This window comes from Triticum urartu, chromosome 5A (genome assembly GCF_056163025.1).
Source record: "Triticum urartu cultivar PI428250 chromosome 5A, HENAU_Tu73, whole genome shotgun sequence".
Classification (NCBI taxonomy): Eukaryota; Viridiplantae; Streptophyta; class Magnoliopsida; order Poales; family Poaceae; genus Triticum; species Triticum urartu.
Genome location: NC_141877.1, coordinates 129,188,208 through 129,200,045, shown reverse-complemented (window position 1 = coordinate 129,200,045; position 11,838 = coordinate 129,188,208). Strand labels below are relative to the sequence as shown.

Sequence of the window (11,838 nt, the reverse complement as noted above, 5' to 3'; positions counted from 1 at the left end):
TTCGTCGGCGACGCGGAAGTGATGGGGGCCGGCGGCGGTGAGAAGCCCACGGTGGTGACCGGGCCCGACAGCGTGGGGGCCCCGGCGGTGGTCATCGGGGCGGTGGACATCGGGGCGGTGGTCATCGGCGACGAGGGCGTTGAAGAAGACATGATCGAACCCGAGTCTCTGGATACCAAATTGGTAGAACCCAGGGTCCTACCGGACCTGCTCCTTAGGTTGTAGGGGCAGGCAGGGGGAAGATGGAGGCGAGGGCGACATGGCCGGCGCGTGGGTGTTGTCCTGATTGCAAGAGGAAGACGGCGGCGAGAGGGAGGTGGTGCGGCTAGGGTTAGGGTTCCGGCTCCTTCAGGGAGAGGGGCAATAGAATATGTCTTATTGCTTAATCTCAAAATAGTCTTACAGCTAGTATATATAACCACAATGCTGAAAATAAAATAACTTGTGGGTCAAGCCCCTAATCTAAACTTGCCCGGTGGGCCTTCTACGGGCATAAGTCTGCCCGGTCATAACAAATTCACAGGGTGTAATTACAAGTACTTATATCCTCTTTTATGTGGTGATTGATGTACTCATGAGTTCCATGAACCATCCACTTTTTGTGCTTCTCTTAATGAAAATATGCAAGCTTCGCAAGTTTCATTATTTTGGAAAAAAATAAAATGCTTACCTGTGGTTCTGCCTTGTCTCTATGCTCTTTGGTCATAGCAAATTGGAAAGTTTGTTGGACTGATAAGCTCCAGGGACGTGGTGGCGTTTTCTGTTTTTAATAAGCCTTGCATGGCTGGTGATGTGACGCACCCATGTAGCATGCATGTAGGCGTAGGAAAGGGCCGGGTCGTGTGCACGATTGCCCGCTGTTGTTTTTTCTTTCTGTTTCGTTCTTCCCGGTCAGCGTGGCAAGCTATCGTGATGGAACTCGTGGGATGGCACGACAATTTCGGATCGTAGCAGGCTGGCCGGGTTTAGTTAGCTCGTTTGTTTTGTAAACTGAATAACGATCTAAGGAATACAACGGAAAAGCTGGGGAGTGGGGAGTCCGCCCGGCGAACAGAAACCACTATCTCGTTCATCCTCTCGTTCCTCTATCTCGCTCCTCTCGATCCCATCGGCAACGACAATTGGCATCAGAGCCTGGTGTTTGATCCTGCTCCGGTGGCCGGCGATGTTTGATCCACGGCGGCGCTTATGTCGGGGGACGAATCGTACAGGAAGAGCAAGGGCGGCGCCAGATCGCCATCGCAGACGCCTTCATCCAAGGCGCCGGTTGCGCGCCTCAACGGCAGCGGCAGCGGCGAGTTCCGCGTGGTGGAGCGCGTCGTGCGCGAGGAGTCGGGGGCGTCGATGATGCTCACCCGCACCAATTACCAGGAGTAGGCGCTTCTAATGCAGGTCAAAATGCAAGTCGCCCGCGTTTGGACGGCGGTGATCGAAGATGGCGCCGACGAGAACGATGATCGGCGCGCGATGCAGATAATTCTCACCGGCGTCTCGCCGGAGATGCTGCGCGTGCTGGCTGCGAAGGACACGGCAAAGACGGCGTGGGAGACCATCAAGACGATGAGGATGGGGAGCGAGCGCGCCCGCGAGGCCAAGGCGCAGGTGCGCCGGCGAGAGTTTGAGGATCTCCGGTTCAAAGACGGGGAGTCCATCGAGGATTTCGGGCTGCGGCTCTCCGCCCTCGTCGCTGATCTCGAGCTGTTCGGCGACCCCGTCACCGAGCACAAGGCCGTCCTCAAGTTCCTTCGTGTAGTGCCGCGCCGTTATTGCCCAATGGCGATGGCGATCGAGTCGCTTCTCGATCTGAAGGCCATGACAATTGAGGAGCTCGTCGGCCGTTTTTCGGCATGCGAGGATCACTATGACCTCGACGACGCTACGCAGGCCACCTGGCGTCTCATGCTCACGCACGAGGAGTGGCTGGCCAGAGAGAAGCACGGCGGCGGCGGCTGTCGTCCGGTGCGGGTGGCGGCAAGAACAAGTCGCCTGCTAAACCCAAAGGTGCTGGCGGCGGTAAGGCTGCGGCATGGAATCAGGGTGCAGGCGGATCTGGCGGATCGGGCGTCAAGAAGAAAAAGGGGAAATGTCACCATTGCGGCATCCCTGGACATTGGAAGGAGTGCAGGACATGGCTCCGCGAACAGGAAAGGAAAGGGCAGCAGGAGCAAGCCAACTTGGCGCAAGGAGGCGACGAGACAGAGCAGGGCCTGCTCATGGCCATGGTTACCGATGTCAACACATCCACTGTCGTCGTGCCTCAAGAGGTGTATCTCAATGAAGAAAAGGTGGTCCCTGTGTCATCTCCTGATGATGTTTGGTTCTTCGACACTGGAGCTAGCAGCCATATGACCGGTGATCGGCGGGCGTTCGCGTCCCTGGACGAGTTCGTGCACGGGACGGTGAAGTTTGGCGATGGCTCGCTGGTGTCCATCAAGGGGCGCGGGTCCGTCATCTTTCGCTGCAAGAGCGGGAACCAGCGCGCGCTCACCGGTGTCTACTTCATCCCCACTTTGCGCAGCAACATCATTTCGGTGGGACAGTTGGATGAAGCTGGCTGCATCATTAGCATACAAGACGGAGTCATGGCCATCAAGGATCCGTCAAGGCGCATGCTAGCGCGCATCATGCGGTCGGGCAGCCGGCTCTACACTGGCATGCTCACCATTAACAGCCCTGCATGCCTCATGGCGCAAGGCGATGATGCGTCGTGGCGTTGGCGCGCGCGCATGGGACACCTGCACTTTCGCGCATTCCGGACCATGTCTACCAAGCAGCTCGTGCGGGAAATGCCAGTCATCGACCGAGTCGAGCAGTACTGCGACGGGTGCGCCCTCGGGAAACAACATCGCGCCCCGTTCCGCAGACCGCGGCATACCGTGCAGAGCGTGCTCTGGAGCTCGTGCACACTGATCTGTGCGGGCCTATCACTCCAACGACACCAGGCGGCAGCAGATACTTCCTGTTATTGTTGATGACTACAGTCGCTACATGTGGCTTGGGCTGCTGAGGTCAAAGGACGAGGCGTATGAACGCTTCAAGAAAGTCCAGGTCATGGCCGAGGCGGAGGGCAGGTGCAAACTTCGAGCCTTCCGCTCGGACCGTGGAGGTGAGTTTAACTCCATCGAGTTCAAGGCCTATTGTGAGCAGCAGGGGGTCAAGCACCACACCACAGCACCTTATTCACCTCAGCAAAATGGTGTCATCGAACGACGCAATCAGACGGTCGTGGAGATGGCGAGGTGCATGCTCAAAAGCATGGGTGTTCTAGCGTTTTTCTGGGCTGAAGCAGTGAAGACAGCGGTGTACTTGCTGAACCGCGTGCCAACAAGGAGTCTGGAGGGTGTCACCCCATATGAGGCGTGGCACGGCCGTAAGCCCCACGTGCAGCACCTGCGCACGTTTGGGTGCATGGTGCATGTGAAAAGGATAGGGTCGGGCATCTCTAAGTTGTCTGACCGCTCGACGCCCATGATCTTTGTTGGGTACGAGGAGGGCTCAAAGGCCTACCGTGCGTACAACCCCGTAACCAAGAAGGTGCAGGTGACACGCGACATCGTCTTCGAGGAAGGACGGCCATGGGACTGGAGCGCACCGGACGCGCCCAGAGCGACGCCCATGTCTGCCACATTCACCATGGTGTACACTACGGCTCACGGCGTCCACGAGTTGGACACTGGCGCTGCTACACCGCTGGCTTCACCGCAAGGGGGAGCCACTCCTACTACACCAACCACAGGGGTGGCGACTCCAGACGCGGGCACGCCGGTGCAGAGCGCGCGTGGAATGTCGGCCGAGCAAGGGATGTCCGCGGGCACGAGCTCGTCATCGCAGGGCACACCTGCGACGCCAACAGAAGGTACGCACACCCCGGATGTGGCTCGCCAGATTCGTTGGGCCACTCCCCTGAGTCAAGATGAGAACCGCCGAGATGTGGACAGTAGCAACATCCGATACCGGCGCATCTCCTGCATACTTGATGAGACAGAGGGGGAGGCTATTCGCGAGGCTATGGAACACTGTCTCCTCAGTGCAGAGGAGCCAGACAACATCAATGAAGCTTTGGATAGTGCGGCCTGGAAGGAAGCCATGGATGCAGAGATGGACGCAATCATGGAGAACTCAACCTGGCAACTCGCCACTCTTCCCCGCGGGCACAAACCGATCGGCCTCAAATGGGTGTATAAAGTGAAGCGCGATCCCAGTGGAAAAATCCTCAAGCACAAGGCCAGGTTGGTTGCCAAGGGTTATGCTCAGCGCGAGGGAGTTGATTTTGAGGAGGTTTTTGCGCCCGTGGCGCGAATGGAGACTGCGCTGTTCTTCCTCGCTCTTGCCGCGCACTCCAGATGGGAGGTTCATCATATGGACGTAAAGTCCGCCTTCCTCAACGGCGATCTGGCGGAGGAGGCCTACGTCGTGCAGCCGCCGGGGTATGTCATCGACGGCAGAGAGGGCGAGGTGTTGAAGCTGAGCAAGGCACTGTACGGGTTGCGTCAGGCACCAAGGGCCTGGTATGCCAAGCTGGATGAAACTCTCTGAACACTTGGCTTCAACAGGAGCCCACTTGAGCATGCGGTTTATCGGCGTGGGCATGCACACTCATATTTGCTAGTTGGGGTGTATGTTGACGACTTGATCATCATAGGCACTGACAAAGATCACATACATGAGTTCAAGAATCAAATGCAGCAGCTATTCAAAATGAGCGACCTTGGTCTCCTAAGTTACTACTTGGGGATCGAAGTGGTTCAGGCAGAGAGTGCAATCACTTTGTACCAACGCAGCTATGCAGAGAAGATACTTGAGACAGCCGGGATGACTGGTTGCAATGCATGTCACACCCCAATGGAGTGCAGACTCAAGCTGAGAAAACAAGACGATTCCAAGCCATGTGATTCTTCTCTCTACCGCAGCGTCATTGGAAGCTTGAGGTACTTGACACACACAAGGCCTGACATCACTTACGCGGCAGGAATAGTGAGCAGATTCATGGAGAAGCCAACCGTGACACACTGGACAGCAGTCAAACAAATCCTTCGATATGTGCAAGGTACGTTGAGCTATGGCTGCAGCTATGCACGAGGAGGGACACATGGACTGTTGGGGTACAGTGACAGCGATCACGCAGGTGATGTTGGTGACAGAAAGAGCACTTCAGGGCAGGTGTTCTTCTTTGGAGGCAATCCCATCTCATGGACTTCTCAGAAGCAAAAAGTGGTGGCAATCAGTTCGTGCGAAGCTGAATATGTGGCAGCTGCTGCAGCCACTTGTCAGGGGCTTTGGCTGAGTCGTTTGCTTGCTGAGATGAGAGGAGAAGAACCTGTCAAGTTCAAGCTTATGGTGGACAATAAGTCAGCGATTGCACTTGCGAAGAATCCCATTCACCATGACAGATCCAAGCACATAGGTGTGAAATATCATTTCATTCGAGAGTGCGTGGAAGAAGGGCAGCTGGAGCTAGACCACGTCAGAACCTCAGATCAGCTCGCCGACATGCTAACGAAGGCCCTGGGTCGCGTGCACCATGTGGAGATGCGGCAGAGGCTGGGCCTCAGGGTGATTGGCGAGGAGACTGGAGCTTAAGGGGGAGAAATGTTGGACTGATAAGCTCCAGGGACGTGGTGGCGTTTTCTGTTTTTAATAAGCCTTGCATGGCTGGTGATGTGACGCACCCATGCAGCATGCACGTAGGCGTAGGAAAGGGCCGGGTCGTGTGCACGATCGCCCGCTGTTGTTTTTTCTTTCTGTTTCGTTCTTCCCGGTCAGCGTGGCAAGCTATCGTGATGGAAGTCGTGGGATGGCACGACAATTCCGGATCGTAGCAGGCTGGCCGGGTTTAGTTAGCTCGTTTGTTTTGTAAACTGAATAACGATCTAAGGAATACAACGGAAAAGCTGGGGAGTCCGCCCGGCGAACAGAAATCACTATCTCGTTCATCCTCTCGTTCCTCTATCTCGCTCCTCTCGATCCCATCGGCAACGACAAAGTTTACAGCAGCAGATGGAGGATATAAGCCATGAAGTGGTTAGATTCATATTACTCTAAAATAATGTCTTAACATGGTCGTCCTTTTTTTCTGGTATTTGTTGTTGCTCACAGTTGTTTTGTCGTGTACAAACTGCAGAAGAAATTGGCTTGTTTGCATTCCGACCGACATGCTGATCAACACCCAAGGTAGGGGGATCTGTAGTCGCGCCGGGTCCACTGTTTCTTCATTCATTTTTAGCCTCATCCTGAAATATTTAATATTTTCCCATTGTCAAGATGCCATTTATGTAGTTCACAATACCCATCTGATGTTCCCTTAATGGAACAAAGTAGTATGTGAATGTTAATTCAGAAAATGTCAATCGAACAACATATCGCATGAGTTTATCACAATGCCATTCATGTTTCTGTTTCAGATCAGAACCATATCAGGAGGGTGCCACTTTGAGTGAACCAAACGCCAACATTCGCCTGTGTTTCCTGGATGGCCTGAAGACTCCAGTTTACACAGAGAAGAACATAACATCTGAAAGCGATGCGGCTATCAGGATTGGCATCTTTAATGGTGATAACATGATCAAGGAAGGCCTGCTTTCAAAGCTGAAAATTGAGATCCTGGTTCTCCATGGAGACTTCTGCAACGACTGCCTGGGAAACTGGACCGGAGAGGAGTTCAATAGTCAGATCGTGCAAGGCCGGGATGGACACAGGTTTGTGTTAGGGGGTGATTGCAGTGTGTGGTTGAACAATGGAGAGGCCTCCTTCAGCAGGATTCGTTTCAAAGAAGGATCATCCAGGACTCGCAGTAGGAAGTTCGTCGTGGGAGCAAGAGTTTGTATGAGCGAAAAGACTGGTGTTTGAGTCCAAGAAGCTGTCATGAAGCCGGTCACGGTGCTGGATCGTAGAAATGAAGGTACCAATAGAACACTGTGATCTGTCAGAGGTTCTGTGTTTTTGTTTCTTAATCTTTTATTTGCTTCAGCAAATGAGAAGAGGTACCCTCCAAAACCAAATGATGAAGTGTATCGTCTGGAAGAAATAGCCAACGATGGAACTTACCACAGGAGGCTTAAAAATGCTAAAATCTACACAGTGGAAGACTTCTTGAAGGCTCTGAATAAGGACGCAGACGACCTCCGTGTAAGGGTAAAGATACTTGGTCTGGAACTTCTCTCTTTCTATACTTGTAATATTTTTACCGCAATGCTCAATATTGCTGCAAATTCTTGACATGCAGGTTCTTCTGATAAAGAAGGTGAACAACTCCTGGGGAAAAATGGTTAAGCATGCTAAGGGATGCTGTCTCACAGACATAAATGATAGGATGAATGTCAGTCTTCCTCAACAAGTTCCGTTTGACTATGTGATGAATGACAATCTTCCTCAACAAGGTCCCTCTAGCACACATTCTTCTCTGGATGCAGTCATTCTTGAGCCGGATGAGGCTCTTCAAAGTTAGTTAGATACTTGTTATCTTTCCCTGACCATGTTTTCATCTTTTTGCGATGGCCTCAACTCTCGCGCATGAATCTGTCGTTTCAAGGAACCACAGCAAACGAAAACCGGTTTCATGATAAGATTGACCATCTCACTGAACCATCTCACCACAATGAGTATGTTCATGGTGATCAGAACACAGTTAAGTCAAATTATTACCAAGGTAGTTGTTGCTTCTTGTTCCCCTCTGTGTTTTTGTGTGGAATTCCTTGCGATTTCAGTTACTCCGCCATGCTCATACTTGCCATTTTTCAAGTAGGTCAATCCAATCCAGAAAATGGCAATCTTGCTGAACAAGTTCCATTTAACTATGTGATGAATGTCAATCCTCCTGAACAAGCTCCCTCTAGCACACATTCATCTCTGGATGCGGTCATGCTTAAGCCGGATGAGGTACTTCAAGGTTAGTCAGATATACGTTACCTTACCCTTACTATGTTCTCATCTTTCTGCGATGGCCTGAACTCTTGAGCTTGAATCTGTTGTTTCAAGGAACTGCAGCGGATGAAAACCGGTTTCATCATGTCACCGATAGGGTGTTTGTTTCCAAAGACTTATTGGTTTAGGGCTTAAAAAAGTCTCTATAAGTCCCATCTAAACCAAACAGGAGGAATTTAGAGCATCTCCAACAGGTGCGGCAAAAGGCGCGTCCGCGCGGTAAAATTTGGTTTTAGCGCGCGCCAGCTGATTCCGCGTGCTCCAGCGGTGGCGGCAACTTACCGCGTGCGGGAAGCGTTTGCGCGCGCGGGGGAGAAAGCGGCACACAGCGCGGTAGATTTGGCGCGCCGCTTCGCGTTCGCCATGCGCACAGACACAGCCACGCGCCCTCCCCTCGCAACCTCGCCGCTTCGCCGCTTTCCGCACCACCATGCCGCCGGGGTTCTTCGGGCTACCGCGGCGTCCGCGAGCGCCCCAACGGCTGGTACTCCGCCGAGATCCGGTCCGGCGTCGTCCGGCTCGGCCTCGGGTCGTTCCGGAGCGCGTACGAGGCGGCCCGCACGTACGACGCGGCGGCGTGGTGCTTGGATAGGCCCCGGTCGCAGATGAACTTCCGGGACGTCTTCACGCGTGAGCAGGCGCAGCGCGTCGCCCCTCCGCCGCGTCTCATCACCGACATGGACCGTGCCGACCACGCTCGGCGCTGCCGCCGCCTCCTCATCGCCGAGGAGGACGAGCGAGCCATGGCGGAGTGGCGCCGTCGCCACCCGGAGGACGTCGCCGACGAGCGTGCCTACTGGGCGGAGAGGACGGCAAGGCGCCGCGCGGAGCGGGCGGACCGGCGTCGGCGGAAGGCATTGGCGAATGCGCAGTGCGATATCGTTGCAGCAGGTGGAGGTCGATCTTCATGTCAGACGATGAACGTTGGGACGACATGTGGCTTGATACCTCGGACAACACCGACGAGGATGATGATGGTGATGATAGCGACTTGGAGTAGTTTCTATCTAGTTGCACCGTAGTTCTATCTATCTATGCTTTCGAACTATCTATCTAGTTGCACCGATGTAAAATACCTTTGTATCGTTTTTTATCTATGCAATTTATCGTTTTTTATCTTATTATCTATGCTTCCGAAAATGTTGTAAAATGAGCGTGCGTGCTGCATTTTTTGCGCGCTGTTGGAGCAGCACGCGCGCTGCATCTTAGCGCGGCTGCTAGAGCCAACGCTGCGCGCCGCGCCAAACCAGGCGATGGGTGCGCGGCAAAGCTGTTTTTTGCGCGCGGCGCGTTCGGCGCCTGTTGGAGATGCTCTCAGGTGCGGTAAAAGGCGCGCCCGCGCGGTAAAATTTGGTTTTAGCGCGCGCCGGCTGGTTCCGCGCGTTCCAGCGGTGGCGGGAACTTACCGCGCGCGGGAGAAAGCGGCACGCGGTGCGGTAGATTTGGCGCGCCGCTTCGCGCGCACTTATAAAATGCCGCGCTCGCCACGCGCACAGACATAGCCACGCGCCCTTCCCTCGCAACCTGGCCGCTTCGCCACCTCGCCGCTTCGCCGCTTTCCGTGCCACCACCGCGCCACCATGCCGCCGCGCCGCCGGGGTTCTTCGGGCTACCGTGGCATCCGCGAGCGCCCCAACGGCTGGTACTCCGCCGAGATCCGGTCCGGCGACGTCCGGCTCGGCGTCGGGTCGTTCCGGGGCGCGTACGAGGCGGCCCGCGCATACGACGCGGCGGCGTAGCGCTTGGATAGGCCCCGGTCGCAAATGAACTTCCGGGACGTCTTCACGCGCGAGCGCGTCGCCCCTCCGCCGCGTCTCATCACCGACATGGACCGTGTCGACCACGCTCGGCGCTGCCGCCGCCTCCTCATCACCGAGGAGGACGAGCGAGCCATGGCGGAGTGGCGCCGACGCCACCCGGAGGACGTCGCCGACGAGCGTGCCTACTGGGTGGAGAGGACGGCAAGGCGCCGCGCGGAGCGGGCGGACCGGCGTTGGCGGAAGGCATTGGCGAATGCGCAGTGCGATATCGTTGCAGCAGGTGGGAGGTCAATCTTCACGTCAGACGATGAACGTTGGGACGACATGTGGCTCGATACCTCAGACAACACCGACGAGGATGATTGATGGTGATGATAGCGACTTGCAGTAGTTTCTATCTAGTTGCACCGTAGTTCTATCTATCTATGCTTTCGAACTATCTATCTAGTTGCACCGATGTAAAATACCTTTGTATCGTTTTTTATCTATGCAATTTATCGTTTTTTATCTTATTATCTATGCTTCCGAAAATGTTGTAAAATAAGCATGCGTGCTGCATTTTTTGCGCGGTGCTGGAGCAGCGCGCGCACGCTGCATCTTAGCGCGGCTGCTGGAGTCAGCGCTGCGCGCCGCGCCAAACCAGGCGATGGGTGCGCGGCAAAGCTGTTTTTTGCGCGCGGCGCGTTCGGGGCCTGTTGGAGATGCTCTTATAGAGACTTAAAGTGGGCATTTGGGACTTATGAAATAAGATTCTCATGGAGAGACTTATAGGAACTTATAGTTGTAATATGGTCTTTTAGTCCATGTTAAGTCCCAGGAACCAAACATGTAGGGACTTTTTAGGGACTTGAGACTTATAAGTTGGGACTAAAAAAAGTCCTAGGACTTATGAACCAAACAGGGCCTGAACCATCTCACTCCAATGAGCATGTTCATGGTGATGAGAATGCAGTTAATACACATTATTACCAAGGTAGTTGTTGCTTCTTGTTCCCCTCTTATCTCTTTATCCCCTTTGTTTTATGTATGGGATTCCTTACAATTTCGGTGACTTGGATATGCTCATACTTGGCCATTTTTTAAGGTGTCCCACCCCTTGGCCAGCAGCAACCTACAACATTCATGGCACCTTCACAGTTGGATGGTGAATTTCTATGGATCTTAGAAGGTGAGCAACCGGTTTCTGCACTAACTTATCAACAGCAAAACTGAACAGACCTGATAGATGACCCACAATTTACTCTGCTTCCAGGATCAGTTCAAGCAAACATCCATAGCCAGATGCAAGTTCCCATATCCATGGATTGTGGCAGTGCCATGGAGGCATCAACCTCTGTCCAACACAACCTTCTAGCGCAACCATTTGAAGTGCGGATTTTTGGAGGCCGAGCTCCAGTGAGCTTGGTATTTTGAAAAAAATCAAAAAGTGTATTTAAAAGTTCCAAAAAAATCTGAAAAAAATACCATGAAAACCTATATGTATTCCGCAAGAACGTGTTAAATTTCGTCGAAAAATGTTGTGATTCGTAGGCTGTACAAAAATAACAAATTTCTGGCCCAATAACAAAAATAAAAGGCCCATTAAAAAATGTGCATTTGTCTTTTTCCTGTACGCCACATGTAAACGTATAATACTGTGAAATTTTGCATATACATAGTATACATGTGCATGTGTGTTCAAAAAATAAATTTGGAATTTTTCGCACTCTAAAAAAATAAAAATTGAAAACGAGCTCACTGGAGCTTGGCCTTCGTTGGCATTTTCCGAACCATTTGTGCCTATTCAATTCCAAGAAAGCATGCCTGGGATCCATTACTCTGAGAATCCACCTAACCATGACTCTGGACCAACGATATGGCAAGATGATCCCATCACCGAACCGGAGCCTAGTGCTTATCCTTATCATGGGCTGGATCATGGAAACCTTTAGCAAGCGGGCCCATTCTGCAATGCAGTTTAGGTCGTGTAACATCATGGTTTTGTGCCATTATAACTTAGGTGACAGGTTGTGATATATGATGTGCAGTATCAGGCCTTGTAGACTGTATGTTTGGACACAAAGTGCTTTGCCCCCATTCTTTCTATTTGATGTTCTAAACGTTGTACAATGATGTTGCGTAGGATCTGAGGGTGTGCTGCAACTTAGGCAAAACATTT

The 11,838-nt window shown here is 53.0% G+C and overlaps 2 pseudogenes; both read left to right on the top strand.

Moving 5' to 3' along the window:
* The first annotated feature begins 5,671 nt into the window (after positions 1–5,671).
* On the top strand, positions 5,672–11,805 carry LOC125508148 (uncharacterized; annotated as a pseudogene).
* On the top strand, positions 7,871–8,969 carry LOC125506847 (uncharacterized; annotated as a pseudogene).
* Positions 11,806–11,838: the final 33 nt, after the last annotated feature.